This window comes from Lagenorhynchus albirostris, chromosome 6, assembly GCF_949774975.1.
Source record: "Lagenorhynchus albirostris chromosome 6, mLagAlb1.1, whole genome shotgun sequence".
Taxonomy (NCBI): domain Eukaryota; kingdom Metazoa; phylum Chordata; class Mammalia; order Artiodactyla; family Delphinidae; genus Lagenorhynchus; species Lagenorhynchus albirostris.
Genome location: NC_083100.1, coordinates 51,159,613 through 51,187,064, shown reverse-complemented (window position 1 = coordinate 51,187,064; position 27,452 = coordinate 51,159,613). Strand labels below are relative to the sequence as shown.

The 27,452-nt window shown below is 37.2% G+C and overlaps 1 protein-coding gene across 4 annotated transcripts in view; it reads left to right on the top strand.

Annotated features, from left to right (window-relative positions):
• The window catches only part of PPP1R1C (protein phosphatase 1 regulatory inhibitor subunit 1C), a 133,361-nt gene that overhangs the window by 72,415 nt on the left and 33,494 nt on the right, over positions 1-27,452 (top strand). The window lies entirely within an intron of this gene.

Sequence of the window (27,452 nt, the reverse complement as noted above, 5' to 3'; positions counted from 1 at the left end):
CATTAATAGCTACTTTCCATAAACTTCTGTCCTGTGCAGCTATAAAATACAATGTTTGCTTGTTCATAAGACTGCAGTAAATAATGCAGTCATCAGCATTGTAGTTAATTCCAGGGTAATTATTGAGGCTATCAGGCATCCCTTTCTCAAGATCAGTGTAATCATTTTTGAAGGTATTTTCCCTCTTGTAAGTCATCTTGTACTTTTAAAACACATCAGTTTTGGCGTGAATGGGTCCCAAAGAAAGATACATGTTCACTCATTTAATAATTTCCTCTGTTCTATTTTGGGTTAGCTTAACTAAATAAAGACTGTTCTCATGTCCTTAGAGAATAACAGCATTATTTTTAAAGGAAAAATCTTAAAATCAAGGCCCCAAAGGCTCATGGTTTTTATACTTAGCTCTCAAATGTAAGAATGTGGGATGCTAACGTTTAGGGAAGTTAGTCATATTGTATATTTTTACCCATAACCTTACTACTGTTGAGCCCTCCAAGATGGCCATTCAATGATAATCATTTTTGGTCATGAGTTAAAGGCTTGAGAAAGCACAGTAATTCTTTCATGAGGCTATTCGGGTATAATTACAAGCCACTTAGGTCCTCATTTATTACCTGTAAATACTTAGCAAAGTCGTCTGCTACTGATAAAAGAGTAAAGAGAGCTAAATCCACATATTTTATTCAGTCTACCTGTCCCTTAGAGCTAGAAATGAATATTTTGGGACAAAATTAAGCAATGGTAACATATGGTGCATTGTAAGCACATTAAGAAGCTTCAATCATAAAAAAGATGAATTAGAAAGGAAATGTTATTGAAATGCAAAATCAATAATAACAACTGCTCTGAAATGTATAATTCTTCAGACTGCAGTGGAACATGCAATTATTGAATGTAAAAAATGTTTGCTAGGAGAGCAAAGTAGCACCAGATACGATTAATAGTTCTGAAAGAAATCACTCTGACCAAATGGCCAACTAGAGCTTCATGAATGACCCAGTGAGTAGCTGATTAGTAAAACAAAACAAAACAAACTAGCTAGACTCCTTCCTTCTTCTCTTGTATTAGGTAGTGAGGAGTTACTGGATATACAGGCCTATACCCAGGAGAGAGATGCTACATTCTGCCTATGCCATTTCAATAAATGCCCAGACAGACTAGTCTCCCAGCTCCTACATTCATTTATTTTTCCCTCTTTCAGTTACTATGGTATTTATGGCTCCACCAGCTCTCAGAAAACAGAGACATGTCCAGATCACCTCTTGTGATGAAGGCTTTATGAAGGTGCATGGGTAGGTAGGGGGTAAGAAATAGAGTGAGGAAACCATTTTAACAGGTACACCATCAGGACTGATAGCCTGATGACCTCCAAATTCATATCTGCAGCCATAACTTATCTCCTGAACCTCAGACTCCCATTTCTAACTAGCTACCAAATTTCTTCACCTGAATGAATGACATTCATTGAAACTTCTCAAATTTAATATGTCCAAAACCAAACTCATTGGTTCTTTTTTGGGTTTTCCCCATTTCAATAAATCTTATTCAGCTGTTGAGAACAAAAACCTTTGCATAATCCTTGACTGCTCCCCCTTACCCAATCCATCATCTACTCCTGTTGGTGCTAATTTCAAGATGTACCCCTTCTCTATTTTCCGTATCTTCCACTGCTACTACCTTGTGCAACCACCATTGTTTCTTGCCTGGGCTGCTGAAGTAGCCTCCTTACTGCTCTCCTGCTTCTGCTCTTGACCCTCTACAATTGAGTCTCCACACACAAACCAGAGTAATTCCTCTAACGCACGAATGTGATCATGCCACCCCCTTGATCAAAATCCTAAAAAACTTCCTGTTGCATTCAGAATAAAATGAAAAATCCAATCACGGCTTACAAGTCCCTGAATGAGCTGCACTGTCCTTTCTCCCTGATCTTACCTCCTTTCACACTGCCCCTTGTTCATCAGGGTTCAATGTCATGGACTTTTTCGGTTTATAAACATCTCAAACACACTTCTGTATCAGAGCATTTGTACTTTCCACTTTCTCTGCTTGAGAAGCTCTTTACCCAGTGGCCTCACAGGTGACTCAGTTCCCTCCTCAGAAAGGTCTTCATTTCCTGATAACTGCCCATCCTACCATCACTATCCATGTCCTCATAACACTGCCTTAATTTTTTCCATGGCACTCATCATTATGTACCTAGAATGAGGGGTCCATGACAACAGTTTTGTTCATTTGATATTCCCAGCACTTAGTACAGTTTCTGGCACATAATAGGTGCTCAATAAAAACTTGTTGAATAAACGGACTGTAATGAACTGGGGAATCCAGCTACATTGTCATCTGCTGGGAAGAGGATGTCCCTTAAACCTTGTTCTACTAATTGTCATACTTGTGACCCTGCTTCTGTTTCTCTTTGCTTCTCTCTCTGCTTGATCCCCCTTTAACTCTTATGTTCTTACTTATCCGTATGCTTCTGTTTTTCTTTTTCTCACTCCCTTCCCCTCCAGTCAAAGAGAAAATCTGATTTGGAAAATTAGTTACCATCCAGAATGATGCATCAATTTGGCTGCATTCTTAAGAAAGGTTATCTCATGGACCACTGGAACCATTAGGTGGTTGCCTCTGACTAGAGCCTGGTTCCTCCAACAGTTAGTTTCTGGCCAAGATGGCAGCATCGTGGGAAACAAACTTGGCAATGTAAATAGAAGAATCTGGAGATGGCTCTCTTCCTTCAGAGATGCTTCATGTCTTGATCAGAACATTTACTCTTAGAAAGTAATAGTAGAATTAGTTCTTGGTCTTGCCATCTTTATAGTCATAACATTACAGTCATTCAAAGTTGTCAAGTTTAAAGATTAACTAGTACAACTATCTAGTGATGCATCAAACATCACTTCCATTTTTTCCACTGCATCTAACCTCAGGGTATTAGATTGGCTATGTTCTCTTGAAGGTTCTAATATATTAGGCTTGGGCTGTAGCCAAATAATCAGAAGTTCCAGGTGATTCTGCTGTAGCAAGTCTAAAAATTGACCAGACTCCAGATATCCAATCATCTATCTAACATGTCTTTCTTTTGTCATAGGTTGAATAAATGAAATGAAATCTCATGGAAATCAAAGATCATGAGATCAAAATTAGCATGTTCAAAACTGACCTTCTGATCTCCACAGCAAATCAATTTGTCCTTCATGTTCCCCTTCTCAGAAAGGTGCTTATTCCTGAGTTCTGGGGGTCTCCAAGGACTCTCTCTCTCTCCTTCACTCTCTTCATTAGTAGAGCACCAGGTCTTGTGGATTGCGCCCCATTAGTTCCTCTCCCACCTTCCCCTCTTCTATCTCCAATGTCACCATCACAATTCAAGTCACATTCATTTCTTTGCCAGGTTATAAAAGGTTACTCTCCATTCAGTCTCTTTCCTCTACTTCCCATCTGTTTTCTATACTGTACCCAAAGTGAACTTCTTAAAAACCGGATGTGATTATGCCACTTCCTTGGTTAAAACTCTTCAATAGCTCCTCACTGCCCTTAGACAAAATTCCTATTCCAGAGCAAAGTTTAGAAAGCGTACTGCCCTGTGGCTCCAATATGCCTCTCCTCTCCTTACCCACTAGGTCCCAGCCACAGTGGCATTCTGCCAGCTTCTAAATGCAACAAGCTCTTTCCTGAAGAGTCTGCATACATTCTTCATCTAGAATATTCTCCCTTGCCTCCTTCTTGTCCTCATTCTTTATTTGCTTAGTTCCTACTTATCATTCAAGCCCTGTCCTTAAAGGTCAGATCCTGAAAGGAGCTTTCCCTAACCCTCCCTTCTAAATTATGTGTAGCTATGAACTCTCTATTAATAGTTACACATTCTCTATAGTTCTTTCATTGCAAGTAATCACAATATTCAATTATATATTACGTGTCTGTCTCTCCAACTACACCAGAAGTGATCTACATGGCAGCAGTGACAGTGTCTATTTTGTTTATTACCTTATCTGCAGGGCTTAACACAATGCTTGAGACATAAGCAGTGCTTATACATATACTTTTAAATAATTTTTTTAAATGTACCCAACACTACTGATGGTGAATGAATCATTTCCTTAGGGTGTTTACCTTCTCTCTGGTCTATTAGAAAGATCTTTTCTCTATTGAAATTTATATTCATGGATTCTTTTCTATATCTTGTTGCTATTTGTGATAAATTTAAAAATGACAACTATCTGAATATTTCAAGACATCTATCAGGTCCTTGCCTCACCCCTAATTTCTCTCTTTCCAGGTTAAAACATTTCAATGTCAATTATGCCTGTCCTTTCACATTCACTCCTGATCTCCTAATAAGCTTTACTTTGCTTATATCACTCTAGAAGTACATCATTCAAAATCAAATTATATTTAAGGAGTGGTCTGACCAGAAGAGAATGGAGACTTCAATTATGCCTGTCACCTCCTTCATTCCAGATAATTTAACTCCATTAATGCGACCCCAAATTGTATTAGCTTTCTCTGGCAGCCACATACATTGGTGACAAATAGTGAGCTTACCATAAATTCAAAACTTCCAAGCCTTTTTCATGTACTGCTTTAAAGCCATATTATTTATAATGTATAGCTCATTTAAAAATTATGTCTTTTCTTAACCAAAAAGCAAGACAGTGCTATCATTCCAATTGACTTTCATCTTCTTAGAGTTAGACTGTCACATGATCATGTTATATTTCATATCACAATTCCATCATCTATTTTATTTTCCATTATCTCAATTGTTTGTCATCCATAGGTTATATAAATTTATCTCTGATATTTTTATCCACATCTGTAATAGACGTATCAAACAGAACAGGGCAAAGAAAGGCCTGCAGCACACATATCTCCCTCTAGTTGACACTGGTCCCCCTAAAGGTCATCATTCAACCAGTTATAAAATAGACTTATTATGTCAAGATTACATCCCTTAAAACCAGAGGATATTATAAACTCTCATTAGATACATTATGATATTTCAGATATGGTGTGCTGACCACATTTTTTCATCTCTATAGATGAGTCATAAATTTGCAATATATATTATGCATAAAAAAATCACAAGTTGAAGGTTGCATAGAAAACAGACTTACTTTTCTATTACCCTGTGTGATATAGTGCTTTATAATTATGTAAATAGAAAGTTCTGAGGATTATCAGAAAAATGATAGCTGACTACTGAATACCCATGTGATTTCTCTGGTGTTTATATGGTGGTCAGCCCTGTAATTTACAGAACAGCCAATTAAATTATTGTTGGATAGCTTGAATCATGTTTTCAGAAAAGCAAAGTAGGTTTGAATCTTGGGGCAGGAAATGGCTGACTCATTTCCACCCCCATTTTGTGTGTGTGTGTGTTTTACTGGAAGGCAAATGCCTTCAATTGAAGACAGCAAAGCAAGGGCTATCGATTTAAAAGGAAATCTGAACACGAAACAAAGCAGCTGACTGAAAAACAGCTTTGTAGAGCAGGTCTATTAGTATTACATTACCATTCTTAATGTATAACAAGTCAGATTTTTCATGGACTTCTGAAAAACATCTTCTTCCTCTCATCCTTCATAATTTCTTTGCTACTTCAGTGTCCAGAGATTGTTCTTCTGACATGTCCAGTATGTCTTCTCTGAATGCTTACAGCATTGTAACTCCTACATTTTTTTCCTCCAAGGATGGTGTGATCTTGATATTTTATCTCAATTTAGCCTCTTTTCATAATAAAGCAATAAATGTAAATAAGGAAGAGCCCAGGGAAGGAAATAAATCAAACTGGCCCCATAAAAAGTCTAACATGGATTTTGGAGAATGGTAGGTGACAGTGACAAAGATGTGCCATGTAATATTAACTGAAGGATAATCTTCAAATCAGGGAAAGCTGTTGATCGTAGTAATTTAATGGGACCCAGCAGGAAAAGACGTGGACATTGTGGGGGAAGCAATCAGTGTTCAAACCTCAGTGACACCACTTGTTAACTGTTCAACTTCAGCAAGTCAATGATTTTAACCTGTCTCTTCTCTCATTAGTTAAATAGAGGTGATACCCACCACACAGGCCTGTTGTGGGGACAAAATGAAACAATATGTGTAAAGAGCATGCTTAGAAAAGGCACACAATATGTAAGATCTATTTTGAGTAATTATTTGAATCCTGGATTAAGAGGCAGGTACACTCCTCCTCGTTTCCCCTGAGGCTGCAGAAAGGAGGAATGAAGTCCTGGGGAGAGACCAAGGAGGGATGGAAGGTCTTGGAGATGAATAAAATCCCTGCCAGAGCTTTGCTCTCATCCCAGTAGGAACTGAAGAGTCATGGCTAAAGGTGCCTGATCCTAATAAGCATGTGGACAACCAAACCTTGCAACACTCACTCCACTTTTATTTGTACCAATCTCAGGTAGATTTGTGGAGTTGATCTTTGACCTTTCACTTCCTTTGTAACAAAACCCTGCTTTGCTTCATTCACCTGCCTCCTCCTCTCAGACACCCAACCCCTCTTTTCCCAGCTAACTAACAGCCCTCTCAGAGGTATTGATATTTAATCAATCTCATATTTCAAAAAAGCCTAAGAAAGTGGTGTTTAATGGTAAATTTGGGGGTGCTAAAGAAGATCATACAATAAACATTTCTAGCCAGGGGGATGTGTAGGAAATCATATAAATTCAGCCTATAATTAGGCAATGTAGGTAGGTTAACAATGATTATATAGAACTATGATCAAATCACTCTTCCTGAGTTTGAAACCTCTTATAATTGTGCTGAAAAAAAAAAATTCTCAAAAGGAATAGACTAGCCATAGTATCCTGTTTTCATCACCCCCTGCATGCTGAAAAGTCAGGGAGAGAATGTAGCAAGATCTTTTAGCTTCGCATCAGGCCGTCTCCACATTGCATTCCTTTTTTTTTTATAACATTTCTGTCCCTCTGTGGTTGTTCTTCAGGTATTCATCACATTTGCCTTTCTAAATCTTGGCTTTTATGTTTGTGCTGGCCTGGTTTATTTACTGTGTAGGGTGGGGTTTATTTATGCAACTCAAGAAACACTTTAACAGATTTCCAGATAACAAAGAACATTCTAAATATATACAAGTCTTGCCTTAAAAAAAAAAAAACCCACCAAATATGCTTCTATTTCCAGATCCACTTCCTTCACTTCTCTTCAATTTTTCACTAAGTTCTATGTTCATCTTTCCTCATATCTTTGAATTCAGAAGGTGGGGTCAGATTGGAGAACTGATCTGAGAATGTATCTTTCTTTTTTTGGGGGGGGATTGTATTGTATGTGCATTTTATATATATATAATATATATATATATTATATATATTTAATAGATCTCCATTGGAGTATAATTGCTTCACAATACTGTGTTAGTTTCTGTTGCACAAAGTGAATCAGCCATATGCATACATATGTCCCCATGTGGTGCCAATTAAACTTTGAAAAGGAGACCACTCTTCATCAATATGGTTCCATTCAGGTGTCTGTATATATTTACACCTATTTTAAGCTTAATCTTTTAAATGTATCAATACATTCCTCTGTTTAAATAACATACAACTTTTAAAATTGCTTCCTATCTTAGAAGTAGGGGAAGAGATGAACTTTTGTATTTGGTTGGAACAGATAAATCAAGACCCAGTGTCTCTAGGTTTCTCCCAAGTCTGCAAATGGTAAAATTCAGTTGCATAAGCACTAAAAATGTACTGCCACACATCACATATAAGCCTCCACTGTGTATCGAGCATGGCCTTAAAGTGGTGTGGCTGCAGAGATGAAAGGCAAAATCCGCACCTTCTAGGAGACCAGTCTGGAGGAAGCAACACACAAGTGGACAGGCAGAGCACACCATGGTAAGTCCTTGTACAGGGATTTAAGCAGAGTTATCAGGGGATGTGAGGAAACCCACGCCGTCTGGGGGACCAGAAGGTAAGGCCTTTTAGATCACAGAAGGAAGAGTCGTGTTTACACGTGTCTGCAGAGTTAAATAGACTGGGTCATGGAAAAGTGGAACACACATCTCACCATTTTCATTCCTCCTGCTCATACAAACTTCCAAAGCATTTAAGATGATACCATAATGTAGACAGTTAAATCCTACATGGATCATCACCAAGTACTTTGCTGCCATGCAAAGTCTAAAAAGGCCCTACTTATGGACTACATAGACATCACTTTCCAATGCATTTGGAAATCCTTGTGCATTTGATTCCATTTTTAAAAGTCTGGTTCATGTCTTTGTCTTTCCTCTTAATAATATTACTTTTAACAGAGTAAGTTCCAACTCAAATTATACTATTTTAAAAATAAAATTTATATTTTAGAACAGTTTTAGATTTACAGGAAAATTGTGATAATACAGAGTTTCCATATATGCTATATCTAGTTTTTTCTATGATATATAACTTATATTAATATGGTACATTTGTTACTTACCAAACCAATATTGATCCATTATTATTAACTAAAGTCCATGTTTTATTCATATTTGTGTAGTTTTTGCCTAATGTCCTTTTTCTGATCTAGGAACACATCCAGGATACCACCTTACATTTAGTTATCACATTTCCTTAGGTTTCTCTTGCTTTTGACAGTTTCTTAGACTTTCCTTGTTTTTGATGACCTTGACAGTTTTGAGGAGTACTGGTCAGGTATTTTCTGGAATATCCCTCTATTGGGATTTGTCTGATGTTTTTCTCATGACTAGACTGGGGTTGTGGGTTCTGGGGAGAAAGACTATAGATATAAAGTGACCATTTCATCACATGGTATCAAGGGTACAAGCTATCAATCTGATTTATCACTGCTGACGTTGACCTTGATCACCTGGTTGAGGGAGTGTTCACCAGTTCTCCCCACTGCAGAGTTACTGGTTTTTTTTAACCCCCTTTCCATATTTCATTCTCTGGAAGGAAATCACCATGTGTAGCTCACACTCAAGGAGTGGGAAGTTATACTCCAACTCCTTGAAAAAAATGTATCTACATAAAATTATTTTGTAAATATATTATAAATTTTTTGGAATAAATTCCAATAAATAACTATTTGGAATTCATTTTGCACAGAACATTTGTCTCTGCTCCTCCATTTTTTTACATTTATTCAATCATTTATTTTTATCAGTATGGACTCATGGATATTTATTTAATACTCTGGGTTATAACTCAGTACTACTTTATTTTGTTGCTCACACCATTACTGTGGGGTTTTTTTTTTTGTTTGTTTTAGCATATTCTTACTTTCTGGTGCTACAAGATACTCCAGGCTCATTTGTATATCTTCTACCCCAGTCTTACAGAATCAGATATTTCTCTAAGAAGCCCTCAAATTACAATTTTTATTTGAGTCAGTATACTGTAAAACATGTGTTTGCATCAGTATATAGTTACTAAAAATAGAGAAGTCTATCACTTGCTCTGCTGAAATGTATGTGCATTATATCCATTAGTGTTTAGGAGGGTTAATGACACACTATTGGCATACTAAGACGTACACACTCCATCCTTATTAACGCTAATGGGAGTCCAGGAAGAAAAAACAATGCCTATAGGTAGAATAGGCAGATGTTGTCTGTATGGGCTTGCCTTCCTTCATTTAATACCTAATACAGTGTTCCCTTATGTTTTCTGGGATGAGATATGTATTGCCTCTTTATAAAGATGCCGAATTGGGAACAGGTTTGCAGCCTTCTTGGAGATTGGCTATTTGCTTTACTTATATCAAAGATTTTAAAAAGTAATGTGTAAACACCTTATATTTGTGTAGTGCTTCAACATAAACTGTGTTTTTGTATAGCTCATTTGTTTTTTACAGGAAACTATGTAAGGTAAGCAGAATCTTTCATTTTAGAGGAAAGTGAGGCTCACAGAAGAGAGCAGGGTTCCCATGTTTAATGTCATGCTCCTTTACAAGGCCAAATCGTGACATGAGCTTTTTCTGCTTTTCTGTTGGAATAGTCAGTATTTTTCCCATTTACCCATCTATCCTATTTGCCCTAATTAAAATCTAAAGATCCTTCAGTCTTATAACTTAGTGAAGTTTTTACAAAATCTTTTATACAAAGTTCCTACAAGATGCTTAGTACTCTTGTTTTTAATAATTTTTATATTTTGAACTCACATTATAGGTCCATATGTAATAACAATGGACTTAAACAATGGATTAAGTCTGCCTTAATCTTCTCTCTCTCCAATCTGCCTTTCCCCACCTCCGACAGCTGACCACACAAATCTAACCCTGTGACTTTTTGTTTACAACCCTTCAAATGTGCACCCATTCCTTTATGACAAGGCCCTGGAAATAATTTGCAGGGCTGTTTACGATCTGGCCCCTCCTACCTGTCTAGCCCCACCTCCTACCACAGCTTCCTTTAATCTCAGGCTGCAGCAATGCAGAGCTGCATTAAGTTCCTCAAAAACAATGCGTGGTTTCTCGCCTCCACATTTGTTCTGTAGCTTCATTTGCATAGATGTCCTCTCTCTGAGCCCCTACTTCTAAATCCTTTGAGCTGTGCTCCTTTGAGACTCAGAATGCATTATACCTATCTATTTGTGTGTATGGGTAATCCCTTCTAGCTAGACTGAATTCCTTGGAAACAGGGCCAATGTCTTATTTGTCTTTCAGGAGTATTCTTATGTCTTCCATTTGTATTGCTGAGGACTCTTAGTAAACACTGAATCAGTGACTGAATAACCTTTCTGATTTAAAAATGAATGTCAGTTTAACGGTTTAATTTTAGCCGTACTGAAACAAATTACAAATTGCTGATGTGTATTTCAGTCACTCATTCATTTACTCTCTCACCCTCACTCATTCATTCTACATTTAAAAAATGCTGGCAGGTCATGTATTAGGCTCTTTTGGTTGAGGATGAGCTAAACACAGTCCTTGTCCATAGGAAACAACATAGTCAAATGGAAAAGAAAGCTGTGTAAAACAATAATAAGTTCCATAAAACTGATGTGGACAATGTTATTTGAGTATGGAAGAGGAACCCACTAGCTCTCCCTGTCACAGATAGCGAAGACTTCGCAGGAGAAATGAACTTCATCTGTTAGTTGAGGGATGAGTAAGATTTTCATAGAGAAGCCCATGGTGTGGATTCCAGACAAAGGGTTGAGCAGCTGCAGAGGCACAGAAGCCAAAGGGCAGGTGAACCCGGAACACTGTGGCTGGGGGTGAGGCCTGTGGAGGAGGGAACACGGAGAGATGCTGGGGACTGGTCAAAGGTCCTGTGTGCCATGTGCTCAGGAGCTGAAATTTTGTCTGGAGAAAACAGAGCACTTTTGGACAATTCTTAAGATTACTTGGTATGTTACCTTGTTCTCTTGAGTGCTTTGAAAATATTAGGAAGAGGGAAAAGGATTAAGAAGTTGATTCAGGGGCTTCCCCGGTGGCGCAGTGGTTCAGAGTCTGCCTGCCGATGCAGGGGACACAGGTTCGTGCCCCGGTCCGGGAAGATCCCACATGCTGCAGAGCAGCTGGGCCTATGAGCCATGGCCACTGAGCCTGTGCATCTGGAGCCTGTGCTCCGCAACGGGAGAGGCCACAACAGTGACAGGCCCGCATACCGCAAAAAAAAAAAAAAAAAAAAAAAAGATTAATGGATAAAAAGAAGTTGATTCACAGAGTTAATTTTTAAAAGTTAGTCTACCCTAGATTTTATTTGCCTCAGTTCATCTGCCTGTTTCCACTGCTCTTATTTATAGAAGATGGCTAACAACTAGCACCAACTTCTTTTTCTCTTGCTTTAATTCATTTTGACTTTCTAAATAATATTTATGAGCTGTGAGAAGTTGAAATACTCATCAGATTATCTTCCAAAATAAATTAATGGAAATCCAATTAGGAATATAAAATAAATATATATTTATTATATATATTATATAACATATATATTATATACGTTATAAAATAAAAATGTCAAGATAAATTGAAGACTTGGTTCTTAGTGGGGCAAATTTAAGGCAGGATTACATTCTTACATTCTTACAAACTTGTACTGGCCTATGAAACTTTTCTAAACATTTTCCCTTTTAAAACCTTATATTCTTGTCTGATCACAAGATAGCTTTAAGAACAGTTTCATTAATTCCTTTCTCAACAGGTCCTCATGACAAAATATCCCACGTTTCAGTTGTCAGAACAGGCTGCATTCTTTCTGTGGAGTGTGTATTTTTGGAACAGTAAAGATATCAGCATTGCTGCCAATCAGTATACAAATACTTATTAAACTTGAACTCTATGCAAAGCTCTGAGCCACGTGTTAAATAAATGAACTACCAAGTTTTAAAACACTCTAGGTCAAATTCTGAAAATTTTCAATTTTTTCATTAAGAGACAAAAACATCAAACAGAAGTTAAGAGTGTCCAAAGATTAGTTTCAGGAAATTACTAGGCCCACATGATGAAAATTACATGATAAGCACTGCATTTATGATCTGTGTTCTATATCTCTTTCTGGTGTAATTACCAACAGGAGCCATGCTGTGCTTTCCTTACCTTTGATAGGAAGCCAAAGCCACATTTTTTTTTTCTTGACAGAAATTTTATTCACTGCATTCTTGAGTAAGTTTGTAAGATTTTATTCTCAAGACCAAACTTAAAATGATCTTACTGACTTTCAACAAGCTGTCTTAGAGCAAGGTTCTCATATGTTTCCCTCAATATAACAACAAGACAATCTCAGCTTTAAATACAGATGGACTAGAATTGATAAAGGACTTTGAGGGTTGGAAATGGCATCCTTTTGCCCCTTCTGGATCCGAGGCCATTGCTAAGTCTATTATTAAATATTTAATTCTTAAAAGCATACTGATCCCCCTAGGCCCTGGCAGTCTAGAGGCAAATAAAGGAAGTAAGCTGTAGAAGTAACAATTAAAATGATTGGCAGAGATGTATGAGCTAGCTGTCTGAGGAGGGAAGCAGCAGAAACACCATAAATTTACAGTTACATCACTGTGTAGGACAAGATGACCAAAACACTGACCTGGAATCACTCAGAAAAAAAAGTTGTACTATTTTTAATGTAACATGCATTTTAAAAGGCAAGAAACTGAAAGTATGCAATGAAAGATTTTAAATCCTACTTTTTTTTTTTTTTAGAGTTCCTACTCAGTGCGGAATGTACGTCACAGTGTATGAAAATACAAGTGTGAATGCCCTCTCATTCTTTTTCTGAAGACTTTTAAAAAATTTTTATTGGAGTATAGTTGCTTTACAATGTTGTGTCAGTTTCTACTGTACAGCAAAGTGAATCAGCTATACGTATACATATATCCCCACTTTTTTGGATTTCCTCCCCATTTAGGTCACCACAGAGCAATGAGTAAAGTTCCCTGTGCTATACAGTAGGTCCTCATTAGTTATCTATTTTATACATAGTATCAATAGTGTTTATATGTCAATCCCAATCTCCCAATTCATTCCACCTCCCTCCCTCCCCCGTTGGTATCCAAATGTTTGTTCTCTACGTCTGTGTCTCTATTTCTACCTTGTAAATAAGACCGTTGATACCAGTTGTTTCAAATTTCACATATATGCGTTAATATACGATATTTGTTTTTCTCTTTCTGACTTCACTCTGTATGACAGTCTCTGGGTCCATCCATGTCTCTACAAATAACCCAATTTCGTTCCTTTTTATGGCTGAGTAATATTCCATTGTATATATGTACCACAGCTTCTTTATCCATTCATCTGTCAGTGGACATTTAGGTTTCTCCAAGACCTAGATATTGTAAATAGTGCTGCAATGAACACTGGGGTGCATGTGTCTTTTTGAATTATGGTTTTCTCTGGGTATATGCCCAGTAGTGGGATTGCTGGGTCATATGGTAGTTCTATTTTTAGTTTTTTAAGAAACCTCCATACTGTTCTCCATAGTGGCTGTATCAATTTATATTCCCACCAACAGTGCAAGAGGGTTCTCTTTTCTCTACACCCTCTCTAGCATTTACTGTTTGTAGATTTTGTGATGATGGCCATTCTGACCGGTGTGAGGTGATATCTCATTGTAGTTTTGATTTGCATTTCTCTAATAATTAGTGATGTTCAGCATTTTTTCATGTTTGTTGGCCACCTGTGTATCTTCTTTGGAGAAATGTCTATTTAGGTCTTCTGTCCACTTTTTGATTGGGTTGTTTGTTTTTTTGATACTGAGCTGCATGAGCTGTTCGTATATTTTGGAGGTTAATCCTTTGTCAGTTGCTTCATTTGCAAAGATTTTCTCCCATTCTGAGGGTTGTCTTTTTGAAAGCAATGATGCCCACTCCTACAATCTTCTACAGTGGCCAAAGGGTTAGGGAGGGTGTGAACGACGGGAAATGGGAAAAGGTCTCAAGCTCAGTGGCTCATAAACTGGTGTTCCAGTCATTCAAGAACATTAAGAAGGATGCGAAAACAAACTTGGCCTATTTAGAAGTTTTGCCTAAGTCAGTACCTTGCCTCCTAACATGTAGCGGAGATTTCCTTAAAAATCTTTCTCAGAAATCTAAAGATGAAGACTGGCTTCTGATTTCCTCCAGTTCCTACAAAACATTTTATCATGTTTGTAAAGTTGAAAGGATTATGTTGAAACCTTAAAAAGTATTTTGACTTTTCATTTTGGAATGGTGAACTCCTGAGCCAAATTACCAACACCATAGCGATTCATTGTCACAAATAACCACACTGAGGACTTCCCTGGTGACGTATCTGCCTGCCAGTGCAGGGGACGTGGGTTCAATCCCTGGTCCAGGAAGATCCCACATGTTGCGGAGCAACTCAGCCCATGAGCCACAACTACTGAGCCTGCGCTCTAGAGCCCATGAGCCACAACTACTGAGCCCACGTGCCACAACTACTGAAGCCCATGCACCTAGAGCCCGTGCTCCACGAGAAGCCACTGCAATGAGAAGCCCGCGCTCCGCAGTGAAGAGTACCTCCTGCTCACCTCAACTACGGAAAGCCCGCACGCAGCAACGAAGACCCAATACAGTCAAAAATAAGTAAGTAAATAAACAAACAAGTAAAATGTACTGGGGAAAATTCTTTTAAAAAAAACAAAACAACCACAATGAAATGCTTTTTTTGGTGGACTATTCAGAAACTAATGAATAATCAGAGTAATAATAAATTATTCTTCCATACTATGATACTTGGAGAAATATTTCATCTAATTTAAAATTCTTGTTGACTCTTCACCCTATGTAGGACCCTATTGTCCATTTCATGTGAGACTATGAAGTCTAATGATCCTAGTTCAAATTCTGAAGAGAGCTTCCATTTTGAGTTCATTTGATGACCTCCAGATTATCAGTTTTGCCTCTTAACCTACAGTAGTTCAGTGAAAAATAAATATATTTCAGGTATTGAAAATTACCTGTGGATGACTGTTATTGAACAAGGGCTCATATGCCTGTGCAGCAGAAAGCCAAACTCAGACGGTGGGTGTTTGCAGCAAAGTAAGGGTTTATTTGCAGGGCACCAAGCAAGGAGATTGGACAGCTCATGCTTAAAAGACCCTAACTCCTTGACAGCTTTCAGGCAAGGGTTTTTAAAGACAGTGTTAGGGGAGAGGGTCATGGGATGTGTGATCAGCTCGTGGACCTTTTGATTGGTTGGTGGTGAGGTAACAAAGTGATGTTTTGGGAATCTCAGCCTTCTGGTTCCAACCATTCTGAGTTCTATGTGCTTGTGATCAGCATGTAGCCACCATCCTCTACCTGGGTGGGGGGGTCTTAGTTTCGGTAGAATAATAATTCAAAGATATGTATCAGACTGTTACCTATATCCCTCCAGGAGAAACTAGGAATCCTGTGTTTCTATTGTCCTAATCATTAACTGCTTGAATCTGCTTTTTGGAACTTAGGAAAGGCTTATAAGACTAAAGCCTTTTTTTCTACAAACAAGAAATGAAGGACATGGAGGGGCTTTTGCACCTGGGAAGGCCCCACAGGGTCCTGCTTGGTTTCAAAATCTCCTTTTCTTTGATACTCCTCAATCCTCAGGGGAACAGGAGCAGGATAAGAAAGAGAACAAAGTTTTACATAGGTTAATCATAAACTCAGCAGGGAACTTGGTTTCATGATCATGCTAACCTTATATAACTATAGAGATCTCAATGTAAATTTTTATATGGCCAAAAAAAAGTTTTTAAAAGTACTAAAAATACATTTTATTTTTAGGTGTGTATTTATAACAAGTGTTATTTTATATTTAGCTTTCAAATTTAGTTTCTCTATTATTTTAATGTTTGCCTTGAACAAAATTATTCTATTATTGTGGGAATGAGTCTGGATCTTTCGGGACAGTTCTCAGTATCTCTAAAGGATCCTGAACTTCTAAAAGAATGGGGCAAGAAAGGAAGTCCTCTTCTTCCATCTGTTCAGGTAAAAGGTAACTGTCCCTACCTTTGATGTTATGGAAGGAATACTAGAGAATAGAAGGAAGAAGTATTGGATCTGAGATTTCCTACACTTCTCCCCTTCCATGCTTTAAGCCCTGATGGTTAATGTAGTCAATCAGAGCTCGCCGAAATCTTCTAACCCTACTATTACTCCTTGACGTAATTCCCCCTCTAAACAATAAATTAGCACTTGTGCGATAATTACTTCCAAAATATTTTTCTATTAGTCTTTCCCAATTATGTATGCCTGTGGTATCTTGTTTATGCTATTTTCTTTCACATTGTAATTTTTCTATTAAGTAACTCAACTGGATTTTTTTAAATAACATACCTGTAAATCCTAGCATGAAGAAATATGGGAGAGGGATTCGTTTGCCAAAGATTCTTAGGCTATGTGATAATGTTGATCTCTACATACTCCTTTGTACTAATCTTACTCATCCTAAACTTTGTGAAAAACAATAATAGAATTAATTTTACTTTGGGCTTTCTTAGACAGTAGTAGGCAAAGTGTCATTTTATTATTATTTAATTAACCTTTTACAATTACCTGGGCATACAAATGCATTCTAGAATTAATGAAAAAAAAAATCTAGTCTATTTTCAAATTTTTAAAGAAGTAAAACATGAATACACGCTTCATAAAATGAAAACTAAAACTCTCCTTACCTCAAAGTAGCCCAAAGCATGGCTAAATACATTTCAAGTTTCATATAACTTAAACATTGCCACAATATGCTATTTGTTTTTTAATAACTTGGAATGTCATGAACGTAAATTTTTTTTTTTTTTGGTTAAGATACATTTTCTAAGAGCTGAACCAAGATAAACTGGAGAAACACCTGCATAGTCTTACTTTTAATGCAAATTAATTTTAATTAACATATCAATTTACTAAAATTAGTGATGGAAAATATTCCAAAAGTAAATATCACAGGTCCCTGTTGTCAATGTCAAAGCCTTCTTTCATCTTATTATGATTAATTGTTGAATCACCACAGGTCCTTTGTTTTACCTGTAAAGCCAAACCAAAGAATTCTTTGCACTTATATCAGCATCCTTTGTCTTCCAGACAGGCATTTTAATCCCTACTGATCTCTGAGATAAATATATTTTTTCATGTAATTATATAATTACGTGGTAGGCCAGAACCCATGGAGCCACTCCAGTGTGTGCCATGTAAATAATGTTCTGTTCTACCCCTGATAATTGGCCAATAGATCCCCCTAGGAGTGTTCTGATCCCTTAAATAAACACTGTGTGGGCAAAGGGGGTTGTATTTTCTCACTGGCAATGAAACCAGAAAGAAGAGCTTCACATTTGGTGCTTATTACATCATTTTAAAAAGAACTGCTTGTGACCCTACAGCTCCCTCTGCTGGTTTAGAAAGTTAAAAAAGGACAAGTGGAAAATGGTGTTCACGAACTAGAGCCTCTAGGCGAAAGTGTAATTTTAGGTATGCAATGGGGTTAAACTAAAGAAATAAGCAACAGAAAAACTTCTCATTTTTATTTTTCTTAAGTTGTGAGCCACCCTCCTCACCATCTGTCTTTATTTTACTATTATGTGTGCCTGTACTATGTTACTTTTTGCAATAAAAAGCAAGCTCTAGAACAATGGTAATTTTTCTGAACAACTACAGCCAAAGTAAGCTTCATGAGCCTATCAGTTCCACTTTAATAGTTCCATCCCTCCATTAGGCAGGGGGTTATTCATAAGGGCCTTAAGTTACCTCCATCTATGGGGGTGGCAAACAAAAGATGTAAAGAAATGAACCTCTTTTTCAAACTGACCAATTAAAATCCTATGCGTCTCATCTTTATGGTACTGGTGACCACCTTTACTTGGTACAGGCAAAAAGCTGAAAAAGAGAGAGGATGAGAATCGGAAAAACATGGGCTTGAATCTCAGCTCTGGTGATTAAAATCTGTGTGGTATTCTTCAAGTTTTTTATCCTTTCTGCTCTCTCTTGTTCACATCAATAATTTGGAGATAAAATTAGAGTCCTTGTGAGGGATAAATAAAGTAATGCATATACGTATAGCCTGGCATGTAGCAGATGCATATTAATCGTAGTTAACATAATTCTAAGAAATATGGGTTTTTTGCCCCAATGATCCAGAGAGTGCAGAAGAGAACTTCCCTTCTAAAAATTCTTAAAGTATGGCCACAAAACGTGTTCAATCATACAAAATGTAATTTTTATTGAAAGAAATTAATAGTTAACAGAATCTACAATCCAAACCCATTCATTTTTTAATATGGAGACAAGATAAGAAATATAGTTGACCCTACAGAATCGTGGGTCCCAGAAACCTATTAAGTCGGGCTGTAAAAGAAGCTAGGTAAACAGCATATTCTGCTGAAGAGGATTTAGATAATCAGTTACAGGTGTTGTCACAGATTATTACAAATAAATGCATGTCTTTGATAGCTCTCTTTTTCTATATATATAGTAAATGTGTTTATTTTAGTATACTAGGTTTTGACAAGACAGTAAACAATGGTTTTATAATCAAATAGCTAGATAGGAAAAAGTGGTTTAAGCCTAACATTTATCTATTCTGAGCGACTGTCTGCCTCCAGGGAATACTGTGCTATCTCTAGTTCTATGTACAAAGGCTAGGTCACTCTTTACTATCTGGTAATAAAAAATAATAGAGGCAGTATAGGTAGTGGTTAAGTGCAAATGTCTGAAGCCAGATAATCTGGGTTTGAATTCTAGCTCTGCTTGAATGACCTTGAGAGAGTACATGGGATGCCTCATCTGTGCTTCACTTCCTTCACTTATAAAATTGTGATATAAAAGTGTACACTTAGTATCAGTTTCCTAGGGCTGCCTTAACAAATTACCACACACTTAGTGGCTTAAAAGACCAAAAGTTTATTTTCTCACAGTTTGAGAGGCTGGAAGTCTGAAATCAAATTATCAGCAGGGTCATGTTCCCACCAAAGGCTCTAGGGAAGAATCCTTCCTTGTTGTTACCAGCTTCTGGTGGCCCCAGCTGTTCCTTAGCATATGGCAGCATAACTCCAATCCCTGTCTTTGTCTCCATGTGGCCTGCCCTCTATGTCTCTGTCTGTCCTCTCCTCTTCTTATGAGGATGCACAATGCAATAACTGAAATTAAAAATACACTAGAAGGAATCTATAGCAGAATAACTGAGGCAGAAGAACGGATAAGTGAGCTGGAAGATAGAATGGTGGAAATAACTGCCACAGGGCAGAACAAAGAAAAAAAGAATGAAAAGAAATGAGGACAGTCTCAGAGACCTCTGGGACAACATTAAACGCACCAACATTCAAATTATAGGGGTCCCAGAAGATGAAGTAAAAGAAAAAGGATCTGAGAAAATATTTGAAGAGATTATAGTTGAAAACTCCCCTAACATGGGAAAGGAAATAGCCACCCAAGTCCAGGAAGCAAAGAGAGTCCCATACAGGATAAATCCAAGAAGAAACCTGCAGAGACACATATTAATCAACTAACAAAAATTAAATACAAAGAAAAAATATTAAAAGCAACAAGGGAAAAGCAACAAATAACCACAAGGGAAGCCCCATAAGGTTATCAGCTGACTTTTCAGCAGGAACTCTACAAGCCAGAAGGGAGTGGCAGCATATACTTAGTGAGGAAAGAGAAAAACCTACAACCAAGATAACTCACCCAGCAAGGATCTCATTCAAATTCAATGGAGAAATCAAAAGCTTTGCAGATCAGCAAAAGCTAAGAGAATTCAGCACCACCAAACTAGCTTTACAACAAATGCTAAAGGAATTTCTCTAGGCAGGAAACACAAGAGAAGGAAAAGACCAAAAGAAGACCAAAAAGACAAAAACAAACCCAAAACAATTAAGAAAATGGTAATAGGAACATACATATCAATAATTACCTTAAATGTGAATGGATTAAATGCTCCAACCAAAAGACACAGACTGGCTGAATGGATACAAAAAGAAGACCCGGATATATGCTGTCTGCAAGAGACCCACTTCAGACCTAGGGACACATACAGACTGAAAGTGAGGAGATGGAAAAAGATATTCCATGCAAATGGAAATCAAAAGAAAGCTGGAGTAGCGATTGTCATATCAGACAAAATAGACTTGAAAATAAATACTGTTACAAGAGACAAGGAAGGACACTACATAATGATCAAGGGACCAATCCAAGAAGAAAATATAACAATTATAAATATTTATGCACCCAACATAGGAGCACCTCAATACATAAGACAAATGCTAATGGCCATAAAAGGGGAAATCAACAATAACACAATAATAGTGGGGGACTTTAACACCCCACTTACAGCAATGGACAGATCAACCAGGCAGAAAACTAATAAGGAAACACAAGCCTTAAATGACACATTAGACCAGACAGACTAGATATTTATAGGACAGTCCATCTGAAAGCAGCAAATACACTTCCTTCTCAAGTGCACATGAAACATTCTCCAGGACAGATCACATCTTGGGTCACAAATCAAGCCTCAGTCAACATAAGAAAACTGAAATTGTATCAACCATCTTTTCCGGCCACAATGCTATGAGATTAGAAATTAGTTACAGGAAAAAACTAAAAAACACAAACACATGGAGGCTAAACAATATGCCAGTAAACAATTAAAAGATCACTGAAGAAATAAAAGAGGAAATCAAAAATACCTAGAGACAAATGACAATGAAAACATGACGACTCAAAACCTATGGAATGCAGCAAAAGCAGTTCTAAGAGGGAAGTTTATAGCAATACAATCCTACCTCAAGAAACAAGAAAAACCTCAAATAAACAACCTAAACTAACACCTAAAGCAGCTAGAGAAAGAAGAACAAAAAAACCCAAAGTTAGTAGAAGAAAAGAAATCATAAAGATGAGAGCAGAAATAAATGAAATAGAAACAAAGAAAACAATAGCAAAGATCAATAAAACTAGAAGCTGGTTCTTTGAGAAGGTAAACAAAACTGATAAACTTTTAGCCAGACTCATCAAGAAAAAAAGAGGACTCAAATCAGTAAAATTAGAAATAGAAAAGGAGAAGTTACAACAGACACCACAGAAATACAAAGCATCTCAAGAGACTACTACAAGTAACTCAATGCCAATAAAATGGACAACCTGGAAGAAATGGACAAATACTTAGAAAGGTATAAGCTTCCAAGACTGAACCAGGAAGAAACAGAAAATACGAACAGACAAATCACAGCTAATGAAATTGAAACTGTGATTAAAAATCTTACAGCAAACAAAAGTCCAAGACCAGATGGCTTCACAGGTGAATTCTATCAAACATTTAGAGAAGAGCTAACACCCATCCTTCTCAAACTCTTACAAAAAATTGCAGAGGAGGGAACACTCCCAGACTCATTCTATGAGGCCACGATCACCCTGATACGAAAACCAGACAAAGCTACTACAAAAAAAGAAAATTACAGACCAATATCACTGATAAAGATAGATGCAAAAATCCTCAACAAAATACTAGCAAACAGATTCCAACAACACATTAAAAGGATCATACACCATGAACAAGTGGGATTTATCCCAGGGATGCAAGGATTCTCCAATATACGCAAATCAATCAATGTGATAAACCATATTAACAAACTGAAGAAGAAAAACCATATGGTCATCTCAGTAGATGCAGAAAAAACCTTTTGACAAAATTCAACACCCATTTATGATAAAAATACTCCAGAAAGTGGGCATAGAGGGAACCTACCTCAACATAATAAAGCCCATATATGACAAACCCATAGCAAACATCATTCTCAATGGTGAAAAACTGAAAGCATTTCCTCTAAGATCAGGAATAAGACAAGGATGTCCACTCTCACCACTATTATTCAACAAAGTTTTGGAAGTCCTAGCCACAGCAATCAGAGAAGAAAAAGAAATAAAAGGAATACAAGCTGGAAAAGAAGTAACACTGTCACTGTTTGCAGATGACATGATACTATACATAGAGAATCCTAAAGATGCCACGAGAAAACGACTAGAGCTAATCAATGAATTTGGTAAAGTAGCATGATACAAAATTAATGCACAGAAATCTCTTGCATTCCTATACACTAATGATGAAAAATTTGAAAGAGAAATTAAGGAAACACTCCCATTTACCATTGCAACAAAAAGAATAAAACACCTAGGAATAGGGCTTCCCTGGTGGCGCAGTGGTTGGGAGTCTGCCTGCCGATGCAGGGGACGCGGGTTCATGCTCCGGTCCGGGAGGATCCCACATGCCGCGGAGCGGCTGGGCCCATGAGCCATGGCCGCTGGGCCTGCACGTCCAGAGCCTGTGCTCCGCAACAGGAGAGGCCACAACAGTGAGAGGCCCGCATACAGCAAAAACAAAAAATAAAATAAATTTTAAAAATACCTAGGAATAAACCTACCGAGGGAGACAAAAGACCTCTATGCAGAAAACTATAAGACACTGATGAAAGAAATTAAAGATGAAACAAACAGATGGGAAGATATACCATGTTCCTGGATTGGAAGAATCAATATTGTGGAAATGACTATACTATCCAAAGCAATCTACAGATTCAATGCAATCTCTATCAAATTACCAAGGGCATTTTTCACAGAACTAGAACAGAAAATTTCACAATGTGTATGGAAACACAAAAGACCCCGAATAGCCAAAGCAGGCTTGAGAAAGAAAAACTGAGCTGGAGTAGTCAGGCTCCCTTACTGCAGACTATACTACACAGCTACAGTAATCAAGACAGTATGGTACTGGCACAAAAACAGAAATATACATCAATGGAACAGGATAAAAGCCCAGAGATTAACCCAAGCACCTATGGTCACCTAATCTATGACAAAGGAGGCAAGAATATACAATGGAGGAAATACAGCCGCTTCAATAAGCGGTACTGGGAAACTGGACAGCTATATGTAAAAGAATGCAATTAGAACACTCCCTAACACCATACACAAAAATAAACTGAAAATGGATTAGAGACCTGAATGTGAGGCCAGACACTATAAAGCTCTTAGATGAAAACATAGCAAGAACACTCTTTGACATAAATCACAGCAAGATCTTTTTTGATCCACCTCCTAAAGTAATGAAAATTAAAAAAATTAACAAATGGGACCTAAACTTAAAATCTTTTCCACAGAAAAGGAAACCATAAACAAAACAAAAAGACAACCCTCAGAATAGGAGAAAATATTTTCAAATGAAGCAACTGACAAAGGGTTAATCTCCAAAATATACAAACAGCTCATGCAGCTCAATATTTTTTTTAAAATCCCAATCAAAAAATGGGCAGAAGACCTAAATAGACATTTCTCCAAAACAGACATACAGATGGTCAACAAACACATGAAAAGATGCTCAATATCACTAATTATTAGAGAAATGCAAATCAAAACTACAATGAGGTTATCACCTCACACCGGTCAGAATGGCCATCATCACAAAATCTACAAACAACAAATGCTGGAGAGGGTGTGGAGAAAAGGGAACCCTCTTGCACTGCTGGTGGGAATGTAAATTGGTATGCCCACTATGGAAAACATTATAGAGGCTCCTTAAAAAATTAAAAATAGAACTACCATGTGACCAGAAATCCCACTACTGGGCATATACTCAGAAAAAAACATAATTCAAAAAGACACATGCACCCCAATGTTTACTGTAGCACTATTTACAATAGCCAGGTCATAGACGCAACCTAAATGCCCATTGACAGATGAATGGATAAAGAAGATGTGGTACATATATATAATGGAATGAAATTGGGTCGTTTGTAGAGACGTGGATGGACCTAGAGAATGTCATACAGAGTGAAGTAAGTCAGAAAGAGAAAAACAAATATCATATATTAACACATACATGTGGAATCTGAAAAAATTGGTATAAACGACCTTATTTACAAAGCAGAAATAGAGACACAGACGTAGAGAGCAAACATATGGATACCAAGGGGGGCAAGGAGGGTTAGGATGAATTGGGTGATTGCGAGTGACATATAAACACCATTGATACTATGTATAAAATAGATAACTAATGAGAACCTACTGTATAACTCAGGGAACTCAACTCAGTGGTCTTTGGTGACCTAAATGGGAAGGAAATCCAAAAAAGAGGGAATATATGTATTTGTATAGCTGATTCACTTTGCTGTACAGCAGAAACTAATGCAACATTGTAAAGCAACTATACTCCCATAAAAATTTTAAAAATAAAATAAAGTAAAATTGAACGTCTGGCTATTTAAAAAGAAAAAAAAAACCCAAAAGAACAAAACAGATGATGCATTCCATTATGGTGCAGAGGTTATACAAGGTATCTGGACAGAAAGCATTAGAGCACTGTGATAGAAACTTGAAATTCTTACATTTCTAATGCTAGAATAATCAGCATATATTCAGCAACTATTGAATGTTGAGATTCTGAAGAGTTTTGGACCCCATGAAAATGGTCACTCAGTTAAGCCTTAATTCTGAGATACAACTTGCAGCGTTAATATAGTGGTGAGGTTTCATGACTTCTGAATGGCTTCCTTTAAACATATTGTGCTATCAATAAAAACTGCACTTAGCAGCAATTATATTAACTGAGTCTAATGTGTGTGGTTGAAATGCCACTCAGAAAACTCTTTAAATACACCTCATATCCTGTGTAAGGTCATGTCCATTTCACTATGGCTACATATTTTATTCTGCATATTACCAATATCCCACATATTAAGTCATAGATGGCTGGGAGAGAAGCCTCATATGCAGAAACTTTACATTTAATGGGAAAATAAATACCCAAAAGTTCTAACAATATACACACACATTCTTTTTTTAAAATGTCTTTTTTTTTCCCTAGTAGCTATTACTTTGACAAAGTAGATCCCAAAGTATTGAGATTTACTCAGGGTTATATATTGCCCTTTACCTACCGTTCTGTATCCCATAAGGAGACACAAAGACATTTTTTGTTCATAAGAAGCTTATGAACTGGTTAGGAATTCCATGCAAGATACATGCTACAGATACATAAAGCTACAGATAAATACATGCATGTGATGCTGGAAGTAAGTCATTTGCCTTTAAAGTGATAGAACTTAGAAAGGTGATCAGACAGGGTACAGTTAAGAAAATATTTTGTAGCAAAGATCTCACCTGGTTTTTGAGAAAGACTCAGATTATGTCTGACAAAATCATGAAACATTGTCTCTAAAGCATCTTTACATGTGTTTAGCATAGAAATCACTGTTGGAAAGTTGTTCTAAAGGACAAAAGGACCAGACTCTGTGAGTTTCAGCTGGACCTGGGAAGAGAGTCTTAATGAGTGAGAAGGCCTGATTCTGAGCACAGGGTACATTTGGTAACTCACACTGTTTTCTGCTCTGTCTTTATTGGCCCATGTCTAAGCCCTAGAAGAATATGGGCTCAATAAGTGCTGAATATATGCTGACTATGCTAGCTATAGAAACATTAGGGAGACTAAGAGAAACTAAGAGACTGAACGATTTGTTTTAGTAAAGGCACTGTTGGACATTGAAGGCCTAAGCAATATTACTAGGGAACTCCTCTAATCAACTGCAGCAGGAGGGCAGAAAGCACATTCTATCCTGCTTTATCCCAGATCTCCCTCTGCCTTGGTGTCAGGAGGACCCTAGTTGACATATTTTATGGAGCAAAGCTGTACCAGATGGGAAACTGAAGCACTGAGTGGAGTCTGGTGACACCCAGTGGGAGACTACGGTACCTGGAGGGACAGAAATAAGACAGCCTGACTGGAATACATTCCTTTGTGCATACTGCTACATACTACATCCTAACAAAGACCTGAACACCTTGGGGCAGGCCCAGGGCAGGGTGGATTTTTAAAGAGGCCTTAAGTGGGTCCAAGAGTGAAAAGAGATTTGAAATATTACTGATTTTAAGATCTCATTAATTCCTCAGATTGCTAAAGTCTGGGAAAAATCAAATTATAAAAGATTGAATTTTCATATTTCCAATTGCTTGCTTTTGGTTTGAGCCTTCTAATTGACAGAGATGAATAATTAGAGGTAAAATTAATTTTTTCTTATCCATTTTGCAAGCTTTCTCTTACACACACTTTCATCTCCATGCACACAAACACACACAACTCTTTCCAATAAAAGTAACACGTTCTGAATATTTATCCTTTAATTGTAGGAAATGGATAGCTACTAAATTGTTTCCTAACATGTTCATCAGTATTTTATGTAGCTTTATATTCCTCCAGCCCCCATTGGAATATAAACATGAATATAGGTGCCAAAGATGATACTTCTAAGAAGTATTTAAATTCTAGTTTAATCACTTCAGACAAAATGGGAAATGCCTTGTATTTTATTGCCTCTAGCTTCTCACACTAAAAACAATCCCTAAAGAATCTGCTGTGTGGAATGTTTTTGCTGCCTAAGGCAACTGTCTCCTTTGACTGTATGACAGAATAGACCTCAGTTATATTTGTTGAAGTTCAAATATTTGGTGTTTCTTCAATGAAAAACTACACTGCAACATGCCTGAAGGGAAACTGTTTCAAAACAGAGAAGGGACAGATAAGAGAGCTGATCACATAACATGCATGTTTGGTCTATTTTGCCCTCCAGTATATTTTAGTGTTTTGGTCAAATGAATGTGTATTGATAAATACATTAAAAATAAACCCTAGTGTGGAGAAAAGGGAACACTCTTGCACTGTTGGTGGAAATGTAAATTGATACAGCCACTATGGAGAACAGTATGGAGGTTCCTTAAAAAACTAAAAGTAGAACTACCATACAACCCAGTAATCCCACTACTGGGCATATACCCTGAGAAAACTATAATTCAAAAAGAGTCATGTACCACAATGTTCATTGCAGCTCTATTTACAATAGCCAGGACATGGAAGCAACCTAAGTGTCCATCATCAGATGAATGGATAAAGAAGATGTGGCACATATATACAATGGAGTATTACTCAGCCATAAAAAGAAACGAAATTGAGTATTTGTAGTGAGGTGGATGGACCTAGAGTCTGTCATACAGAGTGAACTAAGTCAGAAAGAGAAAAACAAATACCATATGCTAACA